This window comes from Papaver somniferum, chromosome 4 (assembly GCF_003573695.1).
Source record: "Papaver somniferum cultivar HN1 chromosome 4, ASM357369v1, whole genome shotgun sequence".
Lineage (NCBI taxonomy): Eukaryota > Viridiplantae > Streptophyta > Magnoliopsida > Ranunculales > Papaveraceae > Papaver > Papaver somniferum.
In genome coordinates, this window is record NC_039361.1 from 129,997,175 (window position 1) to 130,007,445 (window position 10,271).

The 10,271-nt window shown below is 35.2% G+C and overlaps 1 long non-coding RNA gene across 2 annotated transcripts; it reads right to left on the minus strand.

The window, feature by feature from the left end:
- Window positions 1-364: 364 nt before the first annotated feature.
- On the minus strand, window positions 365-4,105 carry LOC113276568. 2 transcript variants are annotated; one of them, XR_003324541.1, is made up of 6 exons: window positions 3,665-4,105; window positions 2,829-2,929; window positions 2,613-2,729; window positions 2,388-2,501; window positions 1,488-1,553; window positions 365-1,354 (listed from the first exon to the last, which is right to left on the minus strand). It is a non-coding gene; the product is annotated as an uncharacterized LOC113276568 (long non-coding RNA). The 2 variants fall into 2 exon arrangements; XR_003324540.1 differs by having other exon boundaries at window positions 365-1,553; window positions 3,665-4,101.
- Window positions 4,106-10,271: the final 6,166 nt, after the last annotated feature.

The window sequence follows — 10,271 nt, forward strand, 5'->3', positions numbered from 1 at the left end:
CTAGAAAGATCACTTGAAGAACTAGGGAATGACACGTGTCGTAACGGCACGGACTATTTCACATTGTTCTAAGCTTGGGAATCGAACAATTTCCCCAGTTTCCAAACACCAATTAATGTATTGATATTTGATATGCTTTCATTTTAATTCCGTATTTGAAATTTGTGCAACTATACCAGAGAACTTTGATATCAGCTGATGGATTTCTACTCTACCATCCCATTTCCTAAAAAGAACTTTGATATCAAACCATGAAGATTCCAACCTGGATACATAGAACACCAAAAAGCTTTTAATATTCCCTGCAATACGTTAGACAAATTTACCATAACAAAAAGGTATGCAAAAAAATAAGTTTGTCGAAATGTGTCTCATTTCCTTGAATTTAACAATAATAGTGCACCTTGATGCATCGAAATAAGCTGCCACATGATCTATCCCACCTATTTTGCTTGGCGAAATAGAGAAATCATCAATTATATAATTTTGGTCCTGATACTCCGACTTATAAGATTCCTATCAGCACTTAAAAAACACGCTGAGTTGAATCATGTTAACTTTGATGAATGAAAAGACCTTGCGACAAACTGCTGTCCATCAAGTTGAGTTTCTAAAAAAAAATCTTCCACAGTTCGTCCTTTAATTAAAAAACCGGGTAATTAGTTTTGATAGAAGTTCAGGAGCACTCGTGTTGATAGGTTTACTTGCAGGCCTATCGTTATACTTCCAAGTCACAAAATAATTTTCCTTACAGAATTCTGAAGAGGGAGGGACATGATCAGGCTACCCATCAGCGCGCCATAGTTCCATCAGGTGTCTGCTCCAAAAAGGTTCTACGAGAGTGTCCATACCCGCTTGTATTGCTTTCAGGACTGGCAACTTCGTTCTTTTAGATCCTTCAAGATTGTTTTCAACTGTTTGCATACCTAAATGAGCATGCCTTGCTTGAGCTCAGAGTGGACTAAAGGTACACCACCACTCTCCATTCTCTCTCTTTATCTCGGACAAACTGCACTGATATAGACGACAAAGAGCAATATGGAGTAGTAGGTATCATGATCAATAATTAACACATATGGCTCACCTGATAAACAGGCATGGCAATGTTGGCGGTTCTTTCAGCGTAAGTTGCTAACACCGACCGGCTTGGTGAAGCCAAACCTATGTTACTTTTCTATGGATGCCCACGAATGTGACCCCTCTCATGAAATTTATGGAAAGAATACTGGAAGCCTGACTGACCTGAAATCCGAGTACGATAACCAAAACCACAACATATGTACGAAGAAGGACATTACAATAAAATTCGTACCTTATTCCTTAACTTCAGTATGTGCCAAACTATCGTTGAAATCTAACATCAAAATCAAATTGTAGCAGTAAAGTTAAAATTGAAATCACCAGTACAATCAAACAACAGAAAAATATACCCATTTCATAATATATTTAACAAAAAAAAAGGATCAAAAAAAAGAGAGTAAAGGAACCTTCCTACTGCCAGGATTTGCAATCATTCGCCGATATGTTATTGGCAAGCTTTAAATGTTCATAGCCTGAGAAGTGCAAACAAAATTTTCAACTTCCGGCAAGTTTTTGTGTTCATAGAATATGTAGTAACACTTTTAACTTTTGGCAAGATTTCAATGTTTTTAGCCTTAGAAGTAATCACACTCTCTAACTGAACCTCAAAAATGCAAATGCTAATAACGATTACTGCAAACGCTTGGCTGATGATTCAAGGACCCCGGTGAACCTCACCCTTCATCTATTATGACTACTGTGTTTTATACTAGCCAAAAACCTAGCGACCCAGGTTAATTGAGAAGCCAATTGAACTTAAAAAGAAATTTTAGATATTCACTGCTCTCTTGCTCTGTTTGCTAATGATAGAGAATGGAGATAATACTATCTAGAATCTCCCTATTAAGATATTCAACTGTGAGTATAGAGATAATCTACGGTGGTTTCCCCAATGCAACAGTGACTTGGTAACACTTTTATGCTTAGTTGTTTAAGATAATACTCAACCTAGCTATTTATATAGCATTTTCATTTATGAATCATGTATATTCCGAAATGCTCTAGCTATTGGCAATTTCAATATCAAAAATATATGTTCATGGACATCTTAAAGTTCAATTCAAACTAAGATATACCTCAAATGCTACACTCAAATTCGTCTATCCAATTGAAACCAAAAATAAGTTGCGTGACCTCCACTATTTCCTTCTAGGTTTTTTACTCTTTCGGTAACTTGTCCCCTGGTAATCTACTAATCTGTGATAATGTATTAGAAGTTTGACAAATTTTGCAATCAGAAACAGATTTAAGCATGGGTCACTTATCTATCCCTGTATCAGCCAAAACTTTATTGCAAAGATACCCACCAAGTCGCTAGGGCCATCTGGGAATGCGCATTCCTTCCTCGAAGCACGCATCCACTTCTTTCCTTGAACTGCAGCCCCGAAAATATATGCACCTTGGTCATCTATTCTTGTTACCTAGCAACATTAGTTTTTTTACTCATCAGGTGCCTCAAAGACAGAATCAGAATCCCAATCACTCAAAACTAAATCACATTATGAATTTAAGATGAAGGCTGATTTATTGACCAGTTCCACTCTTCCGGCAACAGCCATAGTCCGAATCCTAATCGGATGATCACTACTAAGAGCTACGTTTCCTCTTTATAGTCTTATGCGTAGACTCACAACATTTTTACCTGGGAGCTACATGAAGTTAAAACAAAAAATCAGAGAATCATTGCTGCAACATCAAATGGAACACGAAAACGAAATAGGCCATTTACATTCAGATAAATTCATTACCTAAGAGAGGACTTCCTCCGAAGCAGGTTTTAGTTGACCAACATCATAGCCATCAGAACTCGAATTCCTTCCTCTTGACTTTTGAGGGACTTATTTATCCTCTACAAAGAAAAAACTTTCATAAAATCTATGCCATTTGTAAAACCCAAAGAATTATCTTTACTCATCAACCCAGAAATGACGTAGGAACAACAGTAGAAGCCATTTATGATAAAAAAAACCATTTTACTCTAGGCAATCCAAAACCAATAACCTCTAAAAAGGTTCCAAAAAATTCAAGCCCAGATAAAGCAAATATTTAATCTACTGGGGATAAGAAATTCCTATAAAAAATAGCCACCAATTGAGATAAATAGTTCCCATATATTTTCATCCCTACAGAACTAAAACTACCAAAACCCAATTGAAGTCCCCCAATTAAAATAAGCAGTATCCATCAGAGGATAACCATACAGGCAACAGGGGTAGATTTCTGCAATTCAGTGAGCCATTTCACAGCTAAATCTTGTACATCCATCCAATTTCAGGAAACCTAACTGTTTAATATCATTTATAAGCTTCCATATCCACTGAACTAAAACTACCAAAATCCTTGAAAGTATCAAAACTGATGCCTAAACTTTCGATGAAGTTGAAGCAATCAAAAGAATCAAGTCATCAACCATTTTAAATCAAACGTTCCAACAACTATGATTGTTCCCCTTAAAATTTTAGGTACACAGTCCCAAAATTTATAATTTACCTCCTTTTAAATCGCATTGAAATAGCCAGTGCGGCTTGGGAAATCCAAACCTGAACACAGGTCCAAAAGCAGAGAAGTTTAAAAGAATGAGTACCTGATGCTTCGTAATTTCGCAGGGCGGACTGATGATGAGCAATGGTGGATGAGAATGGGCATCTCATATAGATTTGTTTGCATGGGCATTAATCTGTACAGTTCTATTTCTAGGGTATTGATTGATATAAAACTATTGCACGACGGAGTCGATTAGAATTCACTTTATAGTACGAAGGGAGTTACAGCGAAATCCAACTTTCATTTGAATTCAATGGCTAGAGTAAATAGCAAATTGATTACGGACAACGGATTAAACATAATGGTGCTAGTAGAAACGCATCAATGCTGGATTTATTGATCTTGGATGAAGCTGGGAGGGGGAGTGAAAATCATGTCCGCCGGTTAGAAAATTGGATATATCTCAGACGTTGCGTGAGTCACCAAACACTCCTTTTGTATAAGCATTGATTTTAAGAGTAAAATCAAAAAAGGAAATTGGCTTAGCAAGAAGGAAAGAGAGAATACGCTGAAGAAAGATCGGTGTATTGAAGCATTGACACACTTTTGTTTTCAATCAAAGACAGAATTACATGTTCTTGTAGAATCCTTCACAAAAATTTCTCATCTGCAAGAAATTTTGGTCAAGCAAAAAGGTTTTCTACTTGAAGAAATTCAAAAGCTGAAGAGTAGTAATCCGCCTTCATTTAGCACTGACATGAAGGACTGAGTTGTAGAAAAATAGACATCAATTTTTGATTTCTTTCAATGATTGTATTGGTCTATTATGAATAAAATTATTTGATTTATAATTTTTCTTGTGATAGTTTTTGGTTTACATAGCATGTGCTTAAATGCTTTATAATTGCTATGTATGTTTATGGGATGTTTGATTTCGGTTTTATTACCTTGATAATCGATCTCAATAATATTGTGAACCCTTGTGGTTTAGGTGACTTTTTGATTTAGCAAGATTAAGTTCTAGCCCATGTTGGTAGGCTTTGTCAAAGAATCATGAGGGGTTCTGGTAGAAACAATATGTGAAAAAGTCACAATATGTTGAATCGGTTTTGGTTTAGCATAAAAGCATATGTGTTTCGGCGGTTTTCAACTTTTGCTTGCAATTGTTGAACCGATTTTCAACCTTTCTCTAGTAAAGGTTGGTTGTTGTTATTCTTTTGTTTTTGCATAAGGATGACAACATAATGATATTTCGATATCAATTCTCCCTGGACGAAGATGCAAACATATTGGAGAAGTGGATGCGAAATTTGAAGTAACGAGTTTGTTAGTTAATCATTTTCCTATTTAAGAAAAGCCTGAGTTTATTTCATATATATTTATTGCTTTTGCTTAAAAAAAAATCGGTACAATTGATGTTTATTCCATTATGTGTGTATGGATGTATGTGTGATTCAATTGGTTCCGGTTAAAAAAAATTATTGTTATCTTGCTTTATTGTGTGGTATCAATTGTTTACGCTTACAAAACTTCGGTACAATTGTGGTGCTTTAACGTCTATGTTGTTTCAATTGCTTCCGGTTGAGGTGAATAATTATGCAAGTTGATTTATTTGGTTTGTATGAATTATTTATGGCTTAACGAAAGAAAAGGTTTACGGGATGAGTTGTTTAGTCCAATTCGATTCCGGATAAGAGAAATTAAGTTAATTCTGATCTTAATTAGACTTATCGAAGTGAGGTTTCGGTTATTCAAGTCTAATTGAATGCCTTAACAAGAAATGCTAGTTAACTAACCTAGTACTTGTCTTGTTTAAAATTAAAAGGTCTAAGTTTATGGATAATTAGAACCTGATGAGAAAAATAGAGTTATCTTTATTTTGGTCTTATCGAATAAGCGACTGTTTTTATACAATCGGTTTAGCAAAGGAACTAAGGTGCTTAGTTGATTTTTGGTTTGCTAAACTAAAATGAAATATTTTTTTCGGACAATTGTTTCCTTCGTAACATATCAAAATAAAACTACTTGTAGTTTCGGTTTTGATATTGGTTAACAGAACATGGTCTGTGGAACCCTCGTTCTTAACTCTACAGGTTGCAAGTCTATTTTGAGATTTGTAAGATTCTTTTCGGTTTGTCCTTTATTTTTTCGTTTCTTTGTCATTTTGTGACAAAAAGGGGGAGAAATATATGGAGTAAACAAGTGATACTGACATTGACTTTATATTGATTGGTATCACTAAGGAAAAGAACATTGGTGCTTAAACGTTTATCTAAACGAAAGAGTGAAAGCACAGACTAAGGGGGAGTAACATATCATATTAATTGGTATAACAAAGACGTGCGGGTTGAAAATCTACCTATCTTGCTTATGGGGAGTATTAGCTTTGTTATTATAATGTCAACAACGACATTTTTTTAAGGATTGAATGTATGGCTGTTGAATTCGGGAATCAAGCGTATGTGTAATGAATTCTTGTAATTTGTTTATCCATATGATGTAAGAGGTTTGTCACTAAAATTGACAAAGGGGGAGATTATTAGAGCATAACTTGGTTGAACCCACCAAGCGTTGGTATGTCAAGTTTGGTTGTCATATTTTAGTGAATCAAAACTCATGTTAAGAGTCGCTTGATTGTGTATTAGAGTCAACTTCGTATAGGTTAGCTTGAAAGTATTAGGATAATGAGACTTTACAAGTATTGCGATGACTTGAAGATGTGAAGAAGCAAAGAGCTACAGCGACAACATCATCCTTCCACTTGAGGTTAGTGATATGTGACTTGAACTGTTTCATTCCCTAACATATCTTTCAATTCGTGCATATCGAAAACAAAACTGCGAAGCATGTTTAAACTCTAGATAGACATAGTATTAATGAATACAATACGAGGTTTATTGCTTAACCATTAAACTTTGTAGATAAGGCATCACCATAATCATTTGAATGCTATTGTGATTATGTATGGGTATGAGGTGAGGATTTCATCCTAGGGAACAATGTTTACATGTGTTCTAAGGAAGTAAGTTCATGAACTTGGTTTGTGAATCGAAAAGGAAATCGCTAGGTGTTCTTGGTATTGTTATTTATTGCATATCTTTTGAAAAACCAATATGTGTGATTAGTATAACCGTTCATGACTTGTTTGTGTTCTTGGTAAAACTATTCACAAAGGGCTGATTTATGTATTAGTATGACTTTTATTAGTGAAATCGATCTTAAGTAATCACCTGAGATGGTATGATCGAGTTTGTGATTTTATGTCTGACCAAATCTGGGTAAAGGGGAACCGATCCTAGTAAGAGGTGCAGTACATCACAAAGGGGAATCGATCCTTGTATGAGGTATAACATGTTTATAACAGAAAGGGGAACCGATCCTATGGACATGTGCAACACGTTTTTAGGCAAAGAGGAACCGATCCTATGGACATGTGCAACACATTCAAGTTAGATACCATATATATGTGGGTAACTGATTTTAGTACCTAGTCAACCAATTTTGGAAAGCTAGTGTGACTATGCACAGTACTCACATGGAGGTAGAACCGAAACTTATTTTGGTAGAACCGTTACACCCGTGTTTTGTGATTGATGTTATTTGATCAATCACATAATTCTTGAAAGTCAGATGAACCAATTCTAAACTTGTTTGGAAGTGTGGAAAATCGGTTTCAAGGTTGTAAGTATGAAAGAGGAGTTACAAAGTAAGGATGTCGACATACTTTGAACACGTGATGTGAATGTTTATATTTAATTATTCAAAGTTATTCTTTAATAGCTAAGGAAAGAGAATCCCAGGATCGAAACATAAATAAGTTAAGAATCTTTTAATTAAAATTATTCATTTCATTTTTAGGAAAATAAGAATTAGTAATGTGCATTTACTAATTAGAGATTTTCTGAGAGATTTCGATCATTATTTTTGGACAGAGCATTTCCAGGAATTATGGAAACCGAATTTGTGCTTTAATGAATATCTTGAGAATATTTTCGGTTTTGGAAATTCCTTGGTGTCCAAACTTCCTAGTCTATAAATACTTGAAGTTTGCATTTCTAGCAAACTAATCCTTCGTAACAGCAAACTACCTCTTGTTGTGCTGCTACTGGTGAAGCCGCCTATTCGGAGAGGAGAGTAACCTAATTAGGCGAAATCTCTTACGGCCGCTCAGTTTAAAGTCTTCTTTGGGATTGAGAAGCTCTATTAGTACCGTTGGTGGGAAACTAGATAATTGTGGTTTATCTTTTGTTTTCATTGATTTGACTGACTAACGGTGGTTGAACTTTGATTGCACCTAGTTTGTTTATGCTTGAGGATATTCTCTTCTGATATAAGATTCACTCTAATTAGTTCAGAGTTTCGACAAGGATCTTTAGACTATTTGTAGTCTTAAAGACGATCTTGTGATAATCCATTGTTAACAGACTCCGTTCTGTGCGTGATTGATCACAAGAGATTCAAGTTATTGTGTGCAGGTGTTTATTGAAGATCTAAGAAGATTTGAAGACAAAGAAGATATTGAAGATTTATGATTTGGGGTTCATAATCTTTGGTGTGCATAATACTTGTTTCGGTAAAAAGAGGATCCAACTAATAATCAGTTTTATCCTTGTGATAGAACTGGATTGTTTATTTGAATAGATCGACATCAACACAATTCTTTGGATTAAGAGTGTTGATTGCAAAATCTTAACGATTACTTCGGTAATTGAATATAAGATAGATCTAAGGACCCGACGAATGAGTTTATGTTAAGATAAACAGAAGAGCCTTTGTCCGACTCATATCACTTGGTTGAAGAGAGTTGATACCAAACAGATTTGTTGTTCCTTTGCTGTTTGGAATACATTCGGAACTAGGTGAATTATAGGTTTGTCATGTACCTGCTAATGAAAGGGAGTGCCCATATCCGATATGTGTCTGTCTTTAGTAATGATAGTGTTATTTAGTAAAGTTAGGGGTGGTAATTAGTAGTAAGCTGTATTGTTGGTTGAAATGGAACCACCTGATGAGTTAGTGGTCGTTGGATGTTAAGGGAAGAAATCCCCATTATAAGACAGAGTCTGTAATGAAAAACAACAGTCAAAATTTAATCAAATTCAATCGTTTATTCGATTTAGGCTTGATCCTTCGGGATTAAGAGAGGTTTATCCTTAAATTATCTATTCAATCTTGTTATGTACATCTAGGTACGTAACAATTGCTATCAGATCCGTTCCGTCCATGGAGGCATTTAATGAAACCACCCAACTTCAACAGATCTCTAAAATTCAAGATCAAAATCAGTTGAAATTGGTAGAAATAAACAAGAAACTTGATAATATTTTGATAAAGGAGTATTTCCAGGAGCAGATGGAAATTTATTTTCAGAAGCAGCTGGAAATTTTTTCTCAAATTCTTTTTACTAACCTTGAGAAAATTGGTGGCGGCTCTTCATCTGATGAAGGAGTTTCTGCTACATCAAATGAAATTGGCGCAGTCAGTAGTGGATCTCTTGCTCAACCTTCTAAATCTGATTTTTGTGTTGTTGCATCTGAAGAAGCAAAATCGGTTCCTACTTCTATTCGTCCAGATTCTTCTTCTCTAGTTCACAATAAAGTTGAATCTCAGAAAGTGAAATCGAATCCTTCCACTGTCGTTGACAAAGAAGACGATGATTCCACCGATTCTGTGAGTTTTCAGTTGAAAGACATTGAAGAAGCTGAAGTGATTCATACCGACAGTACAAATCCTAAAATCTCAAAGGAATTAGCCGTTCTTCACAACAAATTAAACTGTCCGTATTGTTTTCATATTGGTATTGGTGATTCTCGTTGCATATATTACCGTGGTAAGTCTTTTGGGAACTTGATTCTTAGTTTGGGTTTACATCAGATTATGGGTTTCTGGGTTCGATCATTCATGCATTTGCTAATGATACTGAAATTCGAAATGATAGTAAAATGTTTGTTAAAATGCCTAAGAGAGAATCTGGGAGTTTGAACAGTGACAGAGATGATTTTCTCTTACAACTTAATCAAGGTAAGATGTTTGTTAAAACATTTCCAATGGATAGTGTATGTTTAGAGAACAATTTTTTTTTCAACTACACACTACCTACTGAGACATCATCTTACCATTGTTTGAAGTCTGATGATAAACTATTTGATCCTGGAAAAGAATTTCAACTTGTAAAAGGGTTATTTTCTTTTGTTGGGGATACTGAAATCTATTTTGCTACAAATACTTCTAGTGTGCTTATTCTTACTGGGTTGATTTTCATGGATAAGTGCAATGGACATCATGCTGACACGGTGATTCCACAACATTGGTATCGGCTCAAGTTGTTATTTATGGATTCAATTGCACTTTTGTGGGATGAGAATGGTGACACTGTTAAAATGTCAGAAGGAAATAGAAAATTTTATGAGCTTGTTGTCATCGTGTTTCTTGTCTTACCTAGCTCTGCAGTTTGTGCTTGTAGTAAATGTAGTTTCAGTTGGATTGAGAATCATGACCAACTGCCTCGGAATTGTTTATGAGAAGAATGAAGAAAAGAGAGAAAGAAGTTTGTCTTATTATTGCTGTGAAGTTTTCAATTTCCGGACTAACCTTATGCAGTCCAATCCATTCAGTACTTCAACTATCTTCTTTCATAGTTTCTGTCAAGAGCACCTTTGCATTTCTGTTCATCACCTGTTGCAGCCATGGCCTGATGGTACAGGTTT